This window comes from Cherax quadricarinatus, chromosome 23 (genome assembly GCF_038502225.1).
Source record: "Cherax quadricarinatus isolate ZL_2023a chromosome 23, ASM3850222v1, whole genome shotgun sequence".
NCBI classification, from domain to species: Eukaryota; Metazoa; Arthropoda; class Malacostraca; order Decapoda; family Parastacidae; genus Cherax; species Cherax quadricarinatus.
This window is the reverse complement of record NC_091314.1, coordinates 35,890,192-35,912,962: the sequence shown is the minus strand read 5'-3', so window position 1 is coordinate 35,912,962 and position 22,771 is coordinate 35,890,192. Positions and strand designations below refer to the sequence as shown.

The 22,771-nt window shown below is 42.9% G+C and overlaps 1 long non-coding RNA gene across 1 annotated transcript in view; it reads left to right on the top strand.

Moving 5' to 3' along the window:
- The first annotated feature begins 17,413 nt into the window (after positions 1 to 17,413).
- Positions 17,414 to 22,771, top strand: part of LOC138853144 (uncharacterized) — a 308,174-nt gene continuing 302,816 nt past the window's right edge. Inside the window, exons 1-2 of the long non-coding RNA XR_011392367.1 lie at positions 17,414 to 17,492; positions 17,627 to 17,822. This is a non-coding gene — a long non-coding RNA (uncharacterized lncRNA). The remainder of the gene's footprint in view (positions 17,493 to 17,626; positions 17,823 to 22,771) is intronic.

Sequence of the window (22,771 nt, the reverse complement as noted above, 5' to 3'; positions counted from 1 at the left end):
CGTGTGATAATGTGTGCGTGTGATAATGTGTGCGTGTGATAATGTGTGCGTGATAGTTTGTGCATGATAGTGTGCGCGTGATAGTTTGTGCGTGATAGTGGGTGTGATAGTGTGTGTTTGTGTGTGTGTGTGTGTGTGATAGTGTTTGTGTGTGTGTGTGTGTGTGTGTGTACTCACCTATTTGCTCACCTGTTTGTGGTTGCAGGGGTCGAGTCATAGTTCCTGGCCCCGCCTCTTCGCTGATTGCTACTAGGCCCTCTCTCTCCCAGCCCCAAGAGCTTTATCATACCTCGCCTTAAAACTATGTATGGTTCCCGCCTCCACTACGTCACTTTCTAGGCTATTCCACGGCCTGACTACTCTATGACTGAAGAAATACTTCCTAACATCCCAGGAAGTACTGACTCCGAGGGTCAGTACTTCCAGCTCAGCACTTCCACCTCAGAGCAGATCGAGGGTTTGATCCAATATCTGAGTGCCAGCCTGGAGAGCTTCACTCACAGTCCACAAGACTGGCTAGCTCAGGGTATAGGTCAAAAACTTGTAGAATCCCTCAAAATATATGAGTCCGATACCCAGGACTCCACTACACAGGAGTCCACAACCCAGGACTCCACTACACAGGAGTCCAAAACCCAGGACTCCACTACACAGGAGTCCACAACCCAGGACTCCACTACACAGGAGTCCACAACCCAGGACTCCACTACACAGGAGTCCACAACCCAGGACTCCACTACACAGGAGTCCACAACCCAGGACATCACTACACAGGAGTCCACAACCCAGGACACCACTACACAGGAGCCCACAACCCAGTACACCACTACACAGGAGCCCACAACCCAGGATACCACTACACAGGAGTCCACAACCCAGGACACCACTACACAGGAGTTCACAACCCAGGACACCACTACACAGGAGTCCACAACCCAGGACACCACTACACAGGACACCACTACACAGGAGTCCACAACCCAGGACACCACTACACAAGAGTCCACAACCCAGGACACTACTACACAAGAGGGAGAGTCCAAAACCCAGGAGTGCACTACCCAGGACTCCATTACACAGGAGTGCACTACCCAGGGCTCCACTTCACAAGAGGAAGAGTCCGCTACTCAGGACTCCACTTCACAAGAGGGAGAGTTCGCTACCCAGGGCTCCACTTCACAAGAGGGAGAGTGCGGCGGCTACTCATCTTCTCCAGTAGCATCACAAGAACTCAGGTGTGGAGTAAGAGAGGTGGAGGGCGGAGGCTACAAGATGGTTCTTCAAGGATCACTCCATCACTTCCAGTGCCCCGAGGATCAGCACTTCGAGCTAGAACTTCACTTTAACCAAGATCCTCCCACCTCACAGCAAATCGATGAATTGATCCAATTTTTGAGTACCAACCTGGAGAGTCTCACTCAAGAGTCCACAAGACTGGCAAGCTTAGAGCGTAGGTGAAAAACTTTGTGGGTCTCTTGAGCTATTTTATGATGAGTCCGCTACCCATGATGATGACTGCTCTACCCAGGAGTCCACAACCCAGGATGATGACTGCTCTACCCAGGAGTCCACAACCTCAGAGTGACTACCCAGGAACCCACAACCTCAGAGCGACTGCTCTACCCAGGAGCCCACAACCCAAAATGATGACTGCTCTACCCAGGATGAGTCTCCTACCCAGGAGGTAGAGTCCACTCCCCAGCTGGGACTAGATTCTACCTGTTGGGTAAACCTGGTGAGGCGCCGAAGGTCCAGACTGAGGCCACCGCCCTCACCCAGGAGGCCGCCCTCAATTTGATAAACTCAAAAACGCGCTGGACATGATTGGTAACCACTCTAATCCTGCGTTACTGGCGGCCTCCACTGACCTCCACTCATCACACAACCTTGTACAGCAACCACTCTGGCTCTGGCCTCGGGGATTGAGCACCTCTTGGAGTACTTGGAGGTAGAGTCCTTGGACTCAGAGTTAGAGTCTCGAGACTCTTATGACTGCTTTAATCCCCAGCCTTCAGATGGTGAGTCCTGGGACTCACAGGGTTGGTATAGTCCACAACACTCTGGGAGAGTGCCACCACACCAGTCCTGACACTCTTCTTCTGACATTGTTCACATCTTTTCCGTCTTTCATGTCTATTATATTTTTTTATGACAGTGCTTACCTCTCTTAGTTGCAGATATAGACAGTAGCACATAACCGAGACTTGGGGTCAAATCACGTTATTACGCTGAATAACAAAGATAACCGTATAGTATCTTAAAGTTTACTCGAGGCATGAACTTATGAACTTCACTGTAAACACCCCTACCCATTCTGAAGTTCAGACCTCCCCAGTCTTGCCTCTTTGGAGAGATTATGAGAGAGAGAGAGAGAGAGAGAGAGAGAGAGAGAGACAGACAGAGAGAGAGAGAGAGAGAGAGAGAGAGACAGAGAGAGACAGAATGATCGAAGAATGGAGGGAAGGAAGGAAGGAAGCAAAGATATTAAAGAGAGAGTGGAGTAATTAACAAGAATGTGTGAAGGAGGAAGATTAACCGATGGAATGAAGGAGAACTCATGTAAGGAGGGAGACGAAAGAAGGAAGAAAGAGCGGGAGGGAGAGGAGGAATAAACTTTGAGTTAGGGAGGGCTGGATGAATTGAAAAATGTAGTAATGGAGACGCGGAAATTAAAATGGAAAAATAGGGGCAAGAAAGGTCAAAATCCTAAGACGCAATAATTACATGCCAGATACTTCTCTTTCTGTCTGGAGTTCACAACTAAACGTTGGGGAGGAAACGTTAGACTGCGTTTCGATCCGTTCAGAACCATTATGAAGTAACAAGCGGAAGAGAGCACTTGTGACTTAGCAATGGACAAAATTTGAGAGTTTGGGAAAAAACTTGAGTGCTAGGAACAAACTTGAGAGCCGAGGACAAACAATGACATACAAGAAAACAAGACTGGTGCGAAGAAAGCCTTGATTTTGACAAGATTTCCGCTCTGTAGAATTTTCTGCACGGGGTCCAGTGTGACAGAGAGCTGGAAGGGAAGTCAGTAACTACCTACGACCAGAAACTTCGGCAAACTGCTATTGCAATTATCTACGAGTGTGCCTCAGTGTAGTGTTTACCTCGAGGAACCCGAGTGATGGTCTCTTATATCCTCTCCTTTAATTCAATCCCAACCTGATCATTTAATATCATCAGCCCTTCAAGATGAGTAATTATGCATTATGCAGACACTTCTATACATCTCCCCGGATACATCCAAACACGCTTATCTACACAAGGAAAACTCATCATTAACGTCTTCGTTTACCTACATCGAACTCCTGATAGTCCGAGCCATAAACATGGAAAGGTACCACCAGGATGGGTGCAGCATTACAGCGAAACACAGCAGTAGCAGCAGAAACAACCATGCCCTGCTTGTGAGTGTAGAATGGTGCTAAGTCTTGGTGCATCGTACCTTGTCCTGGAGCTTTGAATTAGGCCAGGTTTATTACAGTGTAACAAAACCTACTAGAGGTAATAATTTACTCGACCTAGTCTTGTTAAATAAAGAAACCCTCATAAATAATCTGGAGATCACTGAAGAGCTTGGCGCAAGTGATCACAAATCCATTATTTTTAATATTACCTGGGAGTACCAGAATAAGGATAATACGGTAAAAGAGAGAGAGAGAGGGATAATGGAAAGGACATTCATTGTAAGTACAAAGCCGACCGACAATGGTGAGCTAGTTTAATTTTGCTCTCATGATCTCAGAACTAAAAGAATAATCGTCGTACCAACTTTCCGGATCTGCAGCAGTGAGCTACCACCTGCCGATCATACACCGAGAGAGCGCTATTCTCTCCCCTCAAATTTCCTCAGCATAAATAAACCTTCCAGACCTCACACCACATCCAAGGAAGGCACAGGCACTTCCGCCGGACCTGCGTCACTGACTATAATTAAACCTTCTCCAGAAGAGATCAGAGAAGCTTCTCCAGAAGTAATCATAGGAGCTTCTCCAGAAGTGATCAGAGGAGCTTATCCAGAAGTGATCAGAGAAGATTCTCCAGAAGTGATCATAGGAGCTTCTCCAGAAGTGATCAGAGGAGCTTCTTCAGAAGAGATCACAAGAGCTTCTTCAGAAGAGATCACAAGAGCTTCTTCAGAAGAGATCACAAGAGCTTCTTCAGAAGAGATCACAAGAGCTTCTTCAGCAGAGATCACAAGAGCTTCTTCAGCAGAGATCACAAGAGCTTCTTCAGAAGAGATCACAAGAGCTTCTTCAGAAGAGATCACAGTAGCTTCTTCAGAAGAGATCACAAGAGCTTCTTCAGAAGAGATCACAAGAGCTTCTTCAGAAGAGATCACAAGAGCTTCTTCAGAAGAGATCACAAGAGCTTCTTCAGCAGAGATCACAAGAGCTTCTTCAGCAGAGATCACAAGAGCTTCTTCAGAAGAGATCACAAGAGCTTCTTCAGAAGAGATCACAAGAGCTTCTTCAGCAGAGATCACAAGAGCTTCTTCAGCAGAGATCACAAGAGCTTCTTCAGCAGAGATCACAAGAGCTTCTTCAGAAGAGATCACAAGAGCTTCTTCAGCAGAGATCACAAGAGCTTTTTCAGCAGAGATCATAAGAGCTTCTTCAGCAGAGATCACAAGAGCTTCTTCAGCAGAGATCACAAGAGCTTCTTCAGCAGAGATCACAAGAGCTTCTTCAGAAGAGATCACAAGAGCTTCTTCAGCAGAGATCATAAGAGCTTCTTCAGCAGAGATCACAGGAGCTTCTTCAGCAGAGATCACAAGAGCTTTTTCAGCAGAGATCACAAGAGCTTCTTCAGCAGAGATCACAAGAGCTTCTTCAGCAGAGATCACAAGAGCTTCTTCAGCAGAGATCACAAGAGCTTCTTCAGAAGTGATCACAAGAGCTTCTTCAGAAGTGATCACAAGAGCTTCTTCAGCAGAGATCACAAGAGCTTCTTCAGAAGTGATCACAAGAGCTTCAGCAGAGATCACAAGAGCTTCTTCAGAAGTGATCACAGGAGCTTCTTCAGAAGAGATCACAAGAGCTTTTTCAGCAGAGATCACAAGAGCTTCTTCAGCAGAGATCACAAGAGCTTCCCTGCGCTCTCCAACACAAACATAGAAGTAATAACTAACACGCTTCATTCACCCCAACAATGAGAAATCATCCCTACAAGGAGAAGCCACCGTACGAGAAATCACCCTTACAAGAAGTCACCACTACAGGGAGAAGTCACCCGTAGAAGACGTCACTCCTACAAGGAGACGTCATTCCTACGAGAAGTCACCCCACAAGAAGTCACCTTACAAGGAGAAGTCACCCTTACAAGGAGAAGTCACTTTGTTTCCCATCCCCTTTAGTGAGTGAATGTGTGTGTGTGTATATATATACTCGCCTATTTGTACTCACCTATTTGTGGTTGCAGGGGTTGAGTCATAGCTCCTGGGCCCGCCTCTTCACTGGTTGCTACTGGGTCCTCTCTCTCCCTGCTCCATGAGCTTTATCAAACCTCGTCTTAAAACTATGTATGGTTCCTGCCTCCACTACGTCACTTTCTAGGCTGTTCCACTTTCTGACTATGACTGAAGAAATACTTTCTAACATCCCTTTGACTCATCTGAGTCTTCAACTTCCAGTTGTGACCTCTTGTTTCTGTGTCCCATCTCTGGAACACCCTGTCTTTGTCCACCTTGTCTATTCCGCGCAGTATTTTATGTCGTTATCATGTCTCCCATGACTCTCCTGTCCTGCAGTGTCGTGTGTGTGGGTGTGTATGTGTGTGTGTGTATGTGTGTGTATATGTGTGTGTGTGTGTGTGTGTATGTGTGTGTGTGTATGTGTGTGTGTGTATGTGTGTGTGTGTATGTGTGTGTGTGTATGTGTGTGTGTGTGTGTGTGTGTGTGTGTGTGTGTGTGTGTGTGTGTGTGTGTGTGTGTGGATGTTATACACCTCAGATTACAGATGTATTAAACTGAAATCCTCTTCCAACTCCCTTACCTTACTCCTCCTCCCCTCCCTCCCTCCCCCCCTTCCCTTCCTCCCTTCCCTCCCTCCCTCCCTTCCCTTCCTCCCCTCCCTCCCTCCCTCCCTTCCCTTCCTCCCTTCCCTTCCTCCCACTCTCCACCACTCCCTCCCTTCCTTCCCTCCCACTCTCTACTATTCCCTCCCTTCCTCTCTCTTCCCTCTCTCACTCCTCCATCATCTTCCCTCACCTCTGCACCATCTGTCCTCTCAGTCTCACCCTCACATCTCCCCTCCTTCCTTCCATTTGTATGATTATATATGTTATTGATATTTTCTATTGCATCTTCCTCCCTTGTAACACCTTGAGAAGATTATCTTGCATTTTCTCTCTCTCTCTCTCTCTCTCTCTCTCTCTCTCTCTCTCTCTCTCTCTCTCTCTCTCATTCTCTCTCAAGTTTTGTATGACTGGGGTAAGAGTTCCTTTATTTACAAACAACAAGCTGTTATCTAACTCAGCTCTTTTAAAATCCTTCCCTAACATCATCTTGAATTAAATTTAATTGTTATGAGACAAACAGGGAAGTGGAGGAAGTTAGAGCCAGCTCTGGGCCAGAGTTTTCATTTAGTCAACTGACTTTATTTCGCTCATGTTATGCTGTACAAACATGTTCCAGACTCGAGTCATTCTAGGCGTGAATGATCTTATATGAAGTGATGTTCTTGAGAAGGGTGTAGTTGTTCTTTACTGCCCGTCTTGTAATATAGAAGCTGTTTTCTCACTGTCCGCGAAGTGGAGCCAAATATGGTATCTTGATAACACTGGCCCTGTATTTAAGAGTAAGGCCACCCACATCTCTCTGGTTGTATCCAGGTAGGGATTAGGCGACCGAGAAGTCGTCACGCTCGATTCTCTTTTCTGTGCAGAAGTCGTATATGAGACGATGGGTGTAAGGGTGGGGGCAGGCAATCCAAGAAAGTGGTGCATACTCAGGGTGTGAGTGTACTTGTTCCTCGTATAGAGTTTACAGCCTCTGCAAATATTATCTACTGTTAACTTCTTGGCTGCTATGGAAGACTTGCCACGTGATTCTTCATATATATTTTTAGTCATATTTCATTCCCAGAACACGAGCCTCCTCGCCAGCATTAATACCATACTGTCTAGAGACCATCATCATTTGTGTTTTCTCTGAAGCAAAGATAACTTGCCATCCTTTTCCCCAGGCTATTATAGCGGTAAGCTAGTGACTGATGTACCCGAGAGCAGCTGGCACTTTCTCTCTGACATAACTTAAAGTGAGAATACAGTCGTGTGAACAAGCATGGGATTCTGGGACGAGATAAATATCATTGAAGTAGACATTCCATAACAATGGACCAAGCACACTTCCCTGTAAAACACTGACACCAACTGGATGACTCAGAGTAGTTCTCAGTGGAACAAATGTAAAACATCTCGAAGGACGTCACTCTTGTGAGGAACTGTGTCGAAGGCCTTCTTGCAGTCCAAGAAAATGCAATCAACCCACCCCTCCCTTTCATTTCTTCAGTTACTTAGTCATAAAACTCTAGTAGGTTCGTGACACAGGATTTGCCTTCCATGAATCCGTGCTGGCTGTCGTTTATAATCTTGTTCTGCTCCAGATGCTCCGCCACTCTCCTCCTGATAATCTTCTCCATGACTTTGCATACTATACACGTCAGTGAAACTGGTCTATAATTTAGTGCTTAATTTCTGTCTCCTTTCTTAAAGATGGGGACTACATTTGCCTTCTTATATACTTTAGGTAGTTGCCCAGTTTCAAGGGAAGTGTTGAAGATTTTGGTTAGTGGCACACGTAGTGTCACCGCTCCCTCTCTAAGGACCAACGGAGAGATGCTCGGTCCCACCGCTTTTGAGGTATCAAGGTCACTTAGGAGCTTCTCCACCTCCTCCTCAGTTGTGTGTAATTCATCCAACACTTGTTGGTATATCCCTTGTTGATGTACTCCACTGTTTTGTCTTCTCAGTGTCCCTTCAGCGTGTGTGTGTGTGTGTGTGTGTGTGTGTGTGTGTGTGTGTGTGTGTGTGTGTGTGTGTGTGTGTCTGTGTGTCTGTGTGTGAGGGGAGGGGGTATCGTGCGTGTGTGTATAGATTATGCTTCACAGTTCTGGTCACCGTGTTACAGAATGGACATAAATGCACAGAAAAACGTACAGAGAAGGATGACAAAGTTGATCCCATGTATCAAAAACGTTTCCTACGAGGATAGACTGACGGCACTGAATCTGCACTCTTTAGAAAGGCGTAGAATTAGGGGGGGGGGAAAATATGATTCAGGAATATAAATGAAAATCATGAATAAATAAAGGAGTGTAAATAACGTGCTAAAAATATCTAACCAAGACAGGACTTTCAGCAATGGGTTCAAGCTGGAAAAATTTGGATTTAGAAAGGATATAGGAAAGTACTGGTTTGGTAATAGAGTTATTGATGAGTGGAACAAACTCCTGAGTAACGCCATTCTAGATAAAACCCTTGTGTTGCTTAATCAATACACTGGACAAGTACATGAGTAGGTGTGGTAGGGTGTTAGTTGGTCTTGCTTAGCATGGGTCAGTAGGCCTGCAGTAGTGCTTCTTGATTGCATCTGATTTGGACTTGCCTAACTTGGGCCAGTAGGCCTGCTGCAGTGCTTCTTCCGATGTTCTCACCCATGTGTAGTTGCAGCTTTTGGCGTGAGCGTACTCGTGTGTGTGTACTCACTTATTTGTAATCACCTATTTGTGGTTACAGGGGTCGATTCATAGCTCATGGTCGCGCGTCTTCACTGTGTGTGTGTACTCACTTAATTGTATACACCTAATTGTGGTTGCAGGGGTCGAGACTCAACTCTTGGCCCCGCCTCTTCACTGATCGCTACTAGGTCCTCTCTCTCTCTACTTCCAGAGCTTTGTCATACCTCGTCTTAAAGCTATGTATGGCTCTTGCCTCCACTACATCACTTGGTCGATTCTTCCACTTCTTGACGACTCTGAAGAAATACTTCCTAACATCCCTGTGACTCGTCTGAGTCTTCAGCTTCCAATTGTGACCCTTTGTTTCTGTGTCCCCTCTCTGGAACAACCTGTCTTTGTCTACCTTATCTATTCCACGCAGTATTTTGTATGTCGTTATCATGTCTCCCTTGATCCTCCTATCCTTCAATGTCGTCAGTCTGATTTCCCTCAACTTTTCTTTGTAGGACATACCCCTGAGCTCCGGAACTAACCTTGTTGCAAACCTTTGATTTTCTCTAACTTCTTGACGTGCTTGACCAGGTGTGGGTTCCAAACTGGTGCTGCATACTCCAGTATGGGCCTGTTGAACACAGTGTACAGTGTCTTGAACGATTCCTTACTAAGGTATCGGAACGCTATTCTCAGGTTTGCCACGCGCCCATATGCTGCAACAGTTATCTGGTTGATGTGTGCTTCCGGAGACATGCTCGATGTTATTGTCACCCTAAGATCTTTCTCCTTGAGTATATGTATGTGTGTGTACTCACCTAATTGTACTCGCCTAATTGTGGTTGCAGGGGTCGAGACTCAGCTCCTGGCCCCGCCTCTTCACTAATCGCTAGTAGGTCCTCTCTCTGCTTCCTGAGTTTTGTCATACCTCGTCTTAAAGCTATGTATGGTTCCTGCCTCCACTACATCACTTGCTAGGTTATTCCTCTTCCTGACGACTCTGTGTGTGTGTGTGTGTGTGTGTGTGTGTGTGTGTGTGTGTGTGTGTGTGCGTGTGTGTACTTACCTAATTGTGGTTGCAGGGGTCGATTCATAGCTCCTGGCCCCGGCTCTTTACTGGTAGCTACTGGGTCATTCTCCCTGAACCATGAGCTTTATCATACCTCTGCTTAAAGCTATGTATGGATCCTGCCTCCACTACATCGTTTCCCAAACTATTCCACTTCCTGACTACTTTGTGACTGAAGAAATACTTCCTAACATCCCTGTGATTCATTTGTCTTCAACTTCCAACTGTGTCCCCCTGTTGCTATGTCCCATCTCTGGAACATCCTCTCTTTGTCCACCTTGTCAATTCCTCTCAGTATTTTGTATGTCGTTATCATGTCCCCCCCTATCTCTCCTGTCCCCCAGTTTCGTCAGGTCGATTTCCCTTAACCTCTCCTTGTAGGGCATACCCCGTAGCTCTGGGACTAATCTTGTTGCAAACCTTTGCACTTTCTCTAGTTTACGTGCTTGGCAAGGTGTGGGTTCCAAATTGGTGCCGCATACTCCAATATGACCCTAACCTACACAGTGTACGTACGTCCTGAACTATTCCTTATTAAGATGTCGGAATGCTGTTCTGAGGTTTGCTAGGCGTCCATATGCTGCAGCAATTATTTGGTTGATGTGCGCCTCAGGAGATGTGCCTGGTGTTATACTCACCCCAAGATCTTTTTCCTTGAGTGAGGTTTGTAGTCTGTGGCCCCCCTCGACTGTACTCCGTCTGCGGTCTTCTTTGCCCTTCCTCAATCTTCATTACTTTGCACTTAGTGGGGTTGAACTCCAGGAGCCAATTGCTGGACCAAGTCTGCAGCCTGTCCAAATCCCTTTGTAGTTCTGCCTAGTCTTCGTCTGAATGAATTCTCATCAACTTCACATCATTTGCAAACAGGGACACTTCGGGGTCTATTCCTTCCGCCATGTCATGCACAAATACCAGAAACAGCACTGGTCCTAGGACTGACCCCTGTGGGACCCCACTCGTCACAGGTGCACATTCTGACACCTTGGCACGTACCATGACTAGCTGCTGTCTTCCTGACAAGTATTCCCTGACCCATTTTAGTGCCTTCCCTGTTATCCCTGCCTGATCCTCCATCCAGTTTTTGCACTAATCTCTTGTGTTGAGCTGTGTTAAACGCCTTCTTACAGTCCAAAAAAATGCAGTCTACCCACCCCTCTCTCTCTTGTCTTACTGCCGTCACCCTGTCATAGAACTCCAGTAGGTTTGTGACACAGGATTTCCTATCCCTGAAACGATGTTGGCTGCCGTTGATAAGATCATTCCTTTTTAGGTGTTCCACCACTCTTCTCCTGATAATCTTCTCCATGACTTTGCATACTTTACATGTCAGTGACACTGGTCTGTAGTTTAGTGCTTCATGTCTGTCTCCTTTTTTAAAAATTGGGACTACATTTGCTGTCTTCCATACCTCAGGTAATCTCCCTGTTTCGATAGATGTGTTGAATATTGTTGTTAGGGGTACACATAGCGCCTCTGCTCCCTCTCTCAGGACCCATGGAGATATATCCGACCCCATTGCCTTTAAGGTATCTAGCTCACTCAGAAGCCTCTTCACTTCTTCCTCGGTTGTGTGTACTGTGTCCAATACTTGGTGGTGTACCCCATATCTCCGTCTTTCTGGAGTCCCTTCTCTCTCCTCTGAGAACACTGTTTTGAATCTCATGTAGAGTTCCTCACATACTTTGCGGTCGTTTCTTGTTGTCTCTCCTCCTTCCTTCCTTAGCCTGATTACTTGGTCCTTGACTGTTGTTTTCCTCCTCATGTGGCTGTATAACAGCCTCAGGTCAGATTTGGCTTTCGCTGCTATGTCGTTTTCATATTGTCGTTGGGCCTCCCTTCTTATCTGTGCATATTCATTTCTGGCTCTACAACTGCTCTCCTTATTCTCCTGGGTCCTTTACCTTCTATACTTCTTCCATTCTCTAGCACACTTGGTTTTTGCCTCCCTGCACCTTTGTGTGAACCATTGGCTCATCCTGGCTTTTTCATTATTCCTGTTACCTTTGTGTACAAACCTCTCCTCAGCTTCCTTGCATATTGGTGTTACATATTCAATCATTTCGTTTACTGGCTTCCCTGCCAGTTCTGTCCCCATGAACCCCATTCAGGAAGTTCCTCATTTCCCCATAGTCCCCTTTCTTGTAGTTTTGGTTCATTCGCCCGGCCCTTCCTGCTTCCCTCTCCACGTGTAACTCTGCTGTGTATTCGAAGCTTAAAACCACATGATCGCTGGCCTCAATGGGTCTTTCATATGTGATGTTCTCAATATCTGCACTACTCAAGATGAATACTAGGTTCAGTCTCGCTGCTTTATCCTCTCCTCTGTCTCTGGTAGTGTCCCTTACGTGTTGGTACATGAAGTTTTCCAGTAGCACCTTCATCATCTTAGCCCTCCATGTATCTTGGCCCCCATGTGGCAGCATGTTCTCCCAATCGATTTCCTTGTGGTTAAAGTCACCCATGATCAGTGTGTGTGTGTGTGTGTGTGTGTGTGTGTGTGTGTGTGTGTGTGTGTGTGTGTGTGTGTGTGTGTGTGTGTGTGTGTGTGTGTACGAGTATGTTTGTGTATGTGTCTAAAAAAATAAATATTCTGTAACGTATTTCGTATAATATTTGCTATGGTATAGCCTTATGGTACATTAATTACTTTCGGATGCAAACGTAATCTGTCAGAATTAAGAGGATTTTTGACCATACAGAAATTACTTTATATACCAGGGCGCGTGTGAAGGATGTATATATATATATATATATATATATATATATATATATATATATATATATATATATATATATATATATATAAACACTGATCTCTGGGTGAAGGAGACTCAAACCTACGAACCTTGGAGCAAGGTACGCAGTGCTTTACCAATCTACCCACACTGGACAAATACCTTGGAGTCCAGCTTGCGCTAGACTTTGATCCAAGGCAGCCAGATTTCAGGGAGAAGGCTTACATCTTTTCATCTCATCCCCTGCATGCATCAGCCTTACTAGAGATATTAACAATGCGAATTCCTTGCATTGTTAATATCTCTAGTAAGGCTGATGCATGCAGGGGATAAGATGAAAAGTTGTAAGCCTTCTCCCTGAAAGCTGGCTGCCTTGGATCAAAGTCTAGCGCAAGCTGAACTCCAAGGTATTGGTCCAGTGTGGGTAGATTGGTAAAGCACTGCGTACCTTGTTTCAAGGTTCGTAGGTTCGAGTCTCCTTCAGCCAGAGATCAGTGTTTGTGTATATTTCGCGTGCTCTTGCGAATTCCTTGCATGCATATATATATATATATATATATATATATATATATATATATATATATATATATATAAGGAGGTACCACCTCAGGAACTGTGCTGGGGACCCTCATCCTCAGAGAAAAGAATAAACTTCAGGGAAAACTCGCGGTTCTCCCCGGGGCTGTTTGAATATTTTCTCCTACCACCCTCTATATTCTATATTCTATGTAGACTTTATTTAAAGACAAAATACATTGACAAAAATGCAATAGGGAGTAGAACAACTTTGATAACATCTCAGAGATACACATATATATATATATATATATATATATATATATATATATATATATATATATATATATATATATATATATATATATAATATATATATATATATATATATATATATATATATATATATATATATATATATATATTATATATATATATATATATATATATATATATATATATATATATATATATATAATATATATATATATATATATATATATATATATATATATATATATATATATATATATAAACAACCACGGAGGGAGCTGAAAGATAGTTCTAGCCCTTTCGTGTTGCAATCAACACATCATCAGAAGTTTGCAGTTTTGCATAAATAAGTAGGAAGTCCAGGCAGACGCGTTGTAAGAAACGATTCTAGCTAGAATGAGATGGTACCAGACACACCAATGCCAGATACCAGAAATATGAAGGCAAGATATTATAAACAGTAGTAGTAAGCATATAGAAGCCCATCAACATAAAATATTTACTAATGACCTAGCAGCTACAACATTAGTGACATGACAATTATCACACAAACATGCCGCCAGACTTCATATCGTATCATTATAAAAGATTTTAATATTCTAATCTCATAGTTTTCTGGCATCTATTAGTTGGGGAAATTCCATCAAATACAAAGAAAATGGGAAAGCAAAAAGGGAAAACCTCTCATATTTCCAGAGGCTGGTCCAGTTTACCCTCAGATAAACTCTAGTTTATCCGTAAGGTTGATTGGGAGCAACAAATAATACTCAGTTCGTCAGTATAGAACTGCATTTATGATACTCCGAGTTCAGGTAGGAATCCGGCTTCACACTGTGTACAATGCCTTCAATTATATAGTTATTGAGTTTGAATTAGCTGCCAATATCATTATATAATGAACATTTATCATGTTTTATGATTGCAAGGAACCAAAACTCTGACTTCTGGCCAATTTTCCGAGTTATTACAGATGTATTTGATATCCTGACATCTAAAGGCTTGCCGGTTTGTCCCACATAAGATAAGCTGCAACCAATACTGTAAACACCACCAACATGGTGTTGATTATAATTCTTTATCAAAATACTTTTCAGCCACATCAGAGTCTGCAATAGCTCTGTAAATTGGTCAGAAGCCAGAGTCTTCGTTCCTTGTTCCTATTGGATTCAATAAAATATTATAGAATCGGCAGTTATAAAATATGAAAAATATTTATTATGTAATAATAGTCGTCGCTTATTCAAACTCCTTAACATTATAATTAAAGGCATCGTACACAGTCTGAACCCGGATTCCAGCCTCAACTTGTTGCATTGTAATAAATACAGTTCAACACTGACGAACTGAGCATCAATTGGTGTACATCGCTCAGGTACAGTGTATTTACACTGAGAGGTTTGCATGTCTCAGACACAGTGTATTTACACTATGTGGTGTACACCCCCTCCCCCTCATTCTTTAGGTCAGTCTACTTGTTTATTGCTGTGATTCTCTCATTTGTCCTCTAGCTCCAGTGCCTCGTATTTCATTCTCTCTGAACTGTTGAAGTCTCCGAGTATATTCTACGTCGTTATCACGTCTCCTTTGGTCGTCCTCTTTTCCAAGGTCGATTGAATTAATTTTTTAAGTATCATTTCATAGTCCAACCCTCTCACTTTCTCCTCATAGTCCAACCCTCTCACTTTCCCATAGTCCAACCCTCTCACTTTTAGTTTAAACCTATTACTTTCTCTTAGTTCAATCCTCTCACGTTGCAAATCTTTGCATTTTCTCCAGCTTCTTAACGAGCCTCTTCAGGCGAGGGGTTCCACGCTGGTGCTGAGTATTTTAATACAAGTCTGACATACATTATGTACAATATCCTGAAGTATTATTGTGGCTGTGTCAGCAATTTAAGTCTTGCTAGCTTGTCAAGTGCTGGTGAATCAACGTTGTTTATTTGATCTTCTGGTGATATGTTGGGTGTAGTAACCACCCTCAGGTCCTCTTTCTAACTCCTTTTCCAGTAATTTATTCCCTCCCACTTTATTCATTATATTTGGTCGTCCTTTCAACTCTCCGATTCACAGTGCCTTGCGCTTGTCTGGGTTAAACTCCAGCAGCCACGTATTTGACACTTCTGCAGCGTGTTCTAGTGGTGAAGTGTTCAAGTGTTAAGTGTTAATCTCGTGTTAGTTTTTCTAATTAGTTACACATCTGTGAACACTGATATATTGTGTACTCACCTAGCTGAGGTTGCAGGGGTCGAGTCCAAGCTCCTGGCCCCGTGTGTGTGTGTGTGTGTGTGTGTGTGTGTGTGCGTGTGCGCGTGTGTGTGTGCATATACTTACCTATTTGTGGTTGCAGAGGCCAAGTCATAGGTCCTGGGCCCGTCTTTTCACTGGTCGCTACTAAGTCCACACACTCCCTGCTCTATGAGTTTCATCATACCTCTTCTTAAGGCTATGTATGGATCCTGCCTCCACTACATCACTCTTCAGACTATTCCACTTCATGATAACTCTACGACTGAAGAAATGCTTGCTAACATCCTTGTAACTCACCTGAGTCTTCAGCTTCCAATTGTGAGCCCTTGTTGCTGTATCCCATCTCTGAAACATCCTATCCCTATCCACCTTGTCAATTCCTCTCAGGATTTTATATGTCGTTATCATGTCGCCCCTGTCACTCCAGTCCTCCAGTGTCGTAAGGTCGATTTCCCTTAACCTCTCCTCGTAGGACATGCCCCTTAACTCCGGTGCTAGTCTCATTGCAAACCTCTTCACTTTCTCTAATGCCTTGACGTGCTTGACCAGGTGTGGGTTCCAAACTGATGATGCATACTCCAGTATGGACCTGCCCTACAAGGTTTACAGAGTCTTGAACGATTCCTTACTGAGGCGTCGGAACGCTATTCTTAGGTTAGCCATGCGCCCATCTGCTGCAACAGTTATCTGGTTGATATGCGCCTCAGAAGATGTGCTCGTATTATACTCGCCTCAAGATCCCTTTCCTTGAGTGAGGTTTGCAGTCTTAGCCCACCCCCTAGCCTGTACCCCGTCTGTGGTCTTCTTTGCTCTTCCACAATCTTCATGACTTTGCACTTGGCGGGGTTAAACTCCAGTAGCCAGTTTCTGGACCAGGCCTGCAGCCTCTACAGATCCATTTGTGGTTCTGCCTGATCCTCATCAGTTTGAATTCTTCTCATTAGCTTTAAATCATCTGCAAACAGGGACACTTCTGAATCTATCCCTTCCGTCATGTCATTCACTTATACCAGAAACAGCACTAATCCTAGGACTGACCCCTATAGAACCCCAATCGTCACAATCGCCCACTCTGACACCTTGTCACTTACCATGACTCGTTGTTGCCTTCCTGTCAGGTATTCTCTGATCCATTGCAGTGGCTTTCCTGTTATACCTGCCTAATCCTCTAGCTTTTGCGCTATTCTCTTGTGTGGAACTGTCGGAAAGCCTTCTTGCAGTCCAAGAAAATGCAGTCTACCCACCCCTCTCTCTCTCTCTCTTGTCTTCCGTCACCTTGTCGTGAAACTCCAGTAAGTTTGTGACGCAGGATTTCCATTCCCTGAAACCGTATGTGCTCCATCACTCTTCTCCTGATAATCTTCATGACTTTGCATACCATGCATGTGTGTGTGTGTGTGTGTGTGTGTGTGTGTGTGTGTGTGTGTGTGTGTTTGTGTGTGTATGTGTGTATGTATCTATGTACTCACGTAATTGTACTCACCTAAATGTGGTTGTAGTGTATGTGTGTGTGTGTGTGTGTGTGTGTGTGTGTGTGTGTGTGTGTGTGTGTGTATGTATGTACTCACGTAATTGTACTCACCTAAATGTTGTTGTACTGTGTGTGTGTGTGTGTGTGTGTGTGTATGTATTCACCTAGTTGTACTCACCTACTTGTGGTTGCAGGGGTCGATTCATAGCTCCTGGCCCCGCCTTTTCACTGGTCGCTACTGGGTCACTCTCCCTGCATCATTAGCTTTATCATACATATCATACACACATATCACGTATGTGTGTGTGTGTGTGTGTGTGTGTGTGTGTGTGTATGCGTGTGTGTGTATGTGTATGTGTGTGTGTGCGTGTATGTGTGCGTGTGTGTGTGGTGGGAGGGTTGAGGATAGCACCACATTCAGTCGACGCTGGGATACCGGAGAGTGTGGAGCTGGGTGCGTCTTGTATCCCTCAGCCCACCCACCGGTCCACCAACCCACCACACATGTGAGAGCAGTGCCCCAACCCCTATACCCCCACCCACCCATTCTCCCAATTCTTGCCCCAGCTCACACACTCTCATCAAACAAAACAAACTTGTGATACATACCCGGTGTTAAACACATTTTTCTCTCTGGTAGATACATGTCTAGTGAAAGATACTTGTCCGGTACGAGATACGTGTCCAGTACTCGTGCGTGTCACGAGGGGTTAAAGTTCATGATATTTGCAAGGTAATAACTCAGAGTGGAAAAAAATAAAAGAAAACATTTAAAATACGAGTGTTGAACATTGCAGAAAATGTTGACATGATTAGGATGAGCACAGCGACCACGGGTAAGTAGATGAGTTGTGTTGTTGTACTCTCTTAATTAAGGAATTGAGCCATATTCAAATTACATTGCAAGCTTGCATTGTGAGAACGTTTCGCGCTTTGTATTTCTACGAGGAACGAAAGGCTGTTACAGTTCGAATTTGTGTTTTCAGGGGTTCTGAATCTAGAAAGAAGTAGGTAGTCCTCAGTAGGTAGTTTCGATGTAGACTTTAAATTCTCTTCTACTGGTCGTTTCTCCATGTACTCTCGTTAACTAGTGTCTTCGTTAGAGTGGGTAATACACTGCTGTATCCGGGTGTAGTGCTGTATTTTAGAAGTCTGTTTGGAGAGAGATTATAGTTGAATCGTGGTTGTTGTGGTTCGGATGTTGTGGTGTGGTTATTGAGGTGTGGTTATTGAGGTGTGGTTATTGTGGTGTGGTTATTGTGGTGTGGTTATTGTGGTGTGGTTGTTGTGTGGTGGTTATAGTGTGGTTGTTGTGTGGTGGTTGTAGTGTGGTTGTTGTGTAGTGGTTGTGCAGCTATGGTCACGCTGTAGATAAGAGGATAAGGATAATCCTCCTATTGTTTGTCGATGTGAGTTCCAGTCATAACCGAACTCCGCTTCTCTCTCTCCCACATATATATATATATATATATATATATATATATATATATATATATATATATATATATATATATATATATATATATATATATATATATATATGTCGTGCCGAATAGGCAGAACTTGCGATCTTGGCTTAAATAGCAACGATCATCTTGCCATATAGGACAAGTGAAAATTTGTGTATGCAATAATTTCGCCAAAATCATTCTGAACCTAACGAAAAAAATATATTTCACTGTGTTTGTTTAGTATTAAATTATTGTAAACAAATCTCCCTCAAGGAAGGTTCCTTGATGTTGGTGAGGGGCTCTTGATTTAGGGAATTGGATCTGTGCTCCAGTTCCCCGAATTAAGCCTGAATGCCTTCCACATCCCCCCCCCCCAGGCGCTGTATAATCTTCCGGGTTTAGCGCTTCCCCCTTGATTATAATAATAATGTAAACAAATCTAAAATATATTTAGTTGGGTTAGGCTAAAATAAATTGTTTTTTGTTATAATAATGTTAGGTAAGTTTTCTAAGATTCTTTTGGAGCAAAATTAAAATTTTTTACATCAACATTAATGAAAAAAATATATCTTTAAACGTATAAGAGAAAATTTTAGAAAGGACTAAATTTCAAATGAGTTCTTGCTAATTGACCAGTTATACATATTCGGCACGACATATATATATATATATATATATATATATATATATATATATATATATATATATATATATATATATATATATATATATATATATATATATATATATAATGTATGTATGTATATATAAAATGTCGTGCCGAATAGGTAAAACTTGCGATTTTGGCTTAAATAGCCACGCTTTTCTTGCCGAATAAAGCAAGCAAAAAGTTGTGTATGCAATAATTTCGCAAAAAATCATAATGAATCTATATACTTCATTGTGTTTGTTTATTATTAATCTATTGTAAACTTACCTAAAATATATTTAGTTGGATTAGGCTAAATTAAATTACGCTTGTTATAATTAGCTTAGGTAAATTTTCTAAGTTTCTCCTGGTACAAAATTATTAATTTTTACATTAACATGAATGAAAAAATGTATCTTTAAACGTATAAGAGAAAATTTTAGAAAGGATTTAATTTTAAACGTGTTCTTGCTAACTGACCAATTTTACCTATTCGTCACGATATACATATATATATATATAGTATAATATATATATATATATATATATATATATATATATATATATATATATATATATATATATATATATATATATATATATATATATATATATATGTCGTGCCGAATAGGCAGAACTTGCGATCTTGGCTTAAATAGCAACGTTCATCTTGCCATATAGGACAAGTGAAAATTTGTGTATGCAATAATTTCGCCAAAATCATTCTGAACCTAACGAAAAAAATATATTTCACTGTGTTTGTTTAGTATTAAATTATTGTAAACAAATTTAAAATATATTTAGTTGGGTTAGGCTAAAATAAATTGTTCTTGTTATAATAAGGTTAGGTAAGTTTTCTAACATTCTTTTGGTGCAAAATTATAAATTTTTACATCAACATTAATGAAAAAAAAATATATTTAAACGTATAAGAGAAAATCTTAGAAAGGACTTAATTTTAAATGAGTTCTTGCTAATTGACCAGTTTTACATATTCGGCACGACATATATATATATATGAACATTATCTCTCAGTCCACCGCATAATTCGAAACTGCAAACTCGGCCTCAGATTACACAGTACTTGATCCACGTGTGGATAAAGTACTGTGAAGTCTGATGCAGAGTTTGCAGGTTAGTATCCTACCGTGGACTGACAGATAATGTTTGTAATAATAATAATAATATAATAATAATAATAATAATTTCTATAAGTACATGTACAAGGTATACAGTCCTAGCTGACATAAGTAACATACTACTATATAGAAAGCTCCTTGTTGTGCTGAGCATTTCGGGCATATTAGGTCAGTTTTGTCCCAGGATGCGACCCACACCAGTCGACTAACACCCAGGTACCTATTTTACTGATGGGTGAACACGGACAGCAGGTGTCTTATGGAAACATGTCCTAATGTTTCCAGCCGTACTGGGGAACAGATCCCCGCACCTCAGTATTGTAAATAATGTCACCCGTTTGCGAATTGTTAAGCATCTTCCCTGGGGTTGTTTCGCATCTTGTATCGCCGTTTCCTACCCAGGGAGGGTGACCGGGAAAAGAAGAAACACTTTCATCATGGCTTACGCCATCACTGTCTTGCCAGAGGCGTGCCGACACTACAGTACAAGTGTCTACTTGTAGCCACGGCAGCACAGCTGTGCTCGTGGTCTCCTGCCTTTATGAATTTGGTCATCACGTAATTTTTCAAGATGTCCAACAATGGTTGAAGCGCTGAGCGCCTCTTCTAAAATCATTGATCAACCCCCCTGTTTCTGTCTCTCTCTCTCTCTCTCTCTCTCAAGAAAGTTTTTTTTTCTTTTTAGCCTCTTTCCCTCCACTTTTTCCTGGAGTTCCCACTGTTTTCCTCTTGTTATTTCAGTTGCAGGTACTAAAAAGTCTTCTCTGGTCTTTTATGTTCTTTATCACCTCATATGCGGTTAACATGTCTCATTTCTTCCTCCTGTCAGCCAGTGTTTTCAGCCACTCAACTGGTGCACCTTACCTTCGTGTGTTAGTGTCTCACTAGTTAATGGTCCGACTCGGACCAAGTTTGTTTCACCTACATGCTAGTTATCTGAGTATAACTCAGATAACTCATGTATAGTATAAAGATGGTATATGTTAGCGACAAATAAAGACGTAAGTGGCGTGAGCTTGAGCTTAGCACTTGAGATAAGAGGTAATAAAGAAGAATGGTTAATGGAGTTTAAAGCCTGTCTACTACACAAGGGGGAAGGAGAGATCATCAAAGCCGCAGGTAACCTGTTCACCCCCAGCCAAGAATACCATCATCCACATAACAAGGAGTGTAGTACACTGAGAAGTATACATCTCTCAGTGTATATTCACTCAGAGATGTATACCACATGGTATTCTTAGGAAATTTTTTCAGTATTTTTAGTCAGCAGTAACAGCCTGGTTGATCAGATTCTGATCTACCGTGAGGCCTGGTCTCAGACCGAGTCGCGGGGGCGTTGACCCCCGAAACCCGCTTCGGGTAAACTCCAGGTAATCAGTACCTGGCGAACGAGTTGCCCTCCATCATACTAGTCTTGCATCACACTAGCCTTCACTAACACTGGTCTTCCATCACCCTAGTCTTCCATCACACTAGTCTTCCATCACACTAGTCTTCACTAACACTGGTCTTCCATCACCCTAGTCTTCCATCACACTAGTCTTCCATCACACTAGTCTTCACTAACACTGGTCTTCCATCACCCTAGTCTTCCATCACACTAGTCTTCCATCACACTAGCCTTCACTAACACTGGTCTTCCATCACCCTAGTCTTCCATCACACTAGTCTTCCATCACACTAGTCTTCACTAACACTGGTCTTCCATCACCCTAGTCTTCCATCACACTAGTCTTCCATCACCCTAGTCTTCCATCACACTAGTCTTCCATCACACTAGCCTTCACTAACACTGGTCTTCCATCACCCTAGTCTTCCATCACACTAGTCTTCCATCACACTAGTCTTCCATCACACTAGTTTTCCATCACACTAGTTTTCCATCACACTGGTATTCCATCACACTGGTATTCCAAAACGCTTCTTCCATCACACTGCTCTTCCATCACACTGCTCTTCCATCACACTGCTCTTCCATCACACTGCTCTTCCATCACACGGGTCTTCCATCACACGGGTCTCCCATCACACGGGTCTTCCATCACACTTGTCTTCCATCACACTAGTCTTCCATCACACGGGTCTTCCATCACACTAGTCTTCCATCACACTTGTCTTCCATCACACTTGTCTTCCATTACACTAGTCTTTCATCACACGGGTCTTCCATCACACTTGTCTTCCATCACACTAGTCTTCCATCACACGGGTCTTCCATCACACTGCTCTTCCATCACACGGGTCTTCCATCACACTGGTCTTCCATCACACTGATCTTCCATCACACAGGTTTTCCATCACACTAGTCTTCCATCACACTATTCTTCCATCACACTAGTCTTCCATCACACTAATCTTCCATCACACTAGTCTTCCATCACACTAGTCTTCCATCACACTAGTCTTCCATCACACTGGTCTTCCATCACACTGGTGTTCCATCACACTGGTGTTCCATCACACTGGTGCTCCATCACACTGATCTTCCATCACACTGGTCTTCCATCACACTGGTCTTCCATTACAATGGTCTTCCATCACGCTAG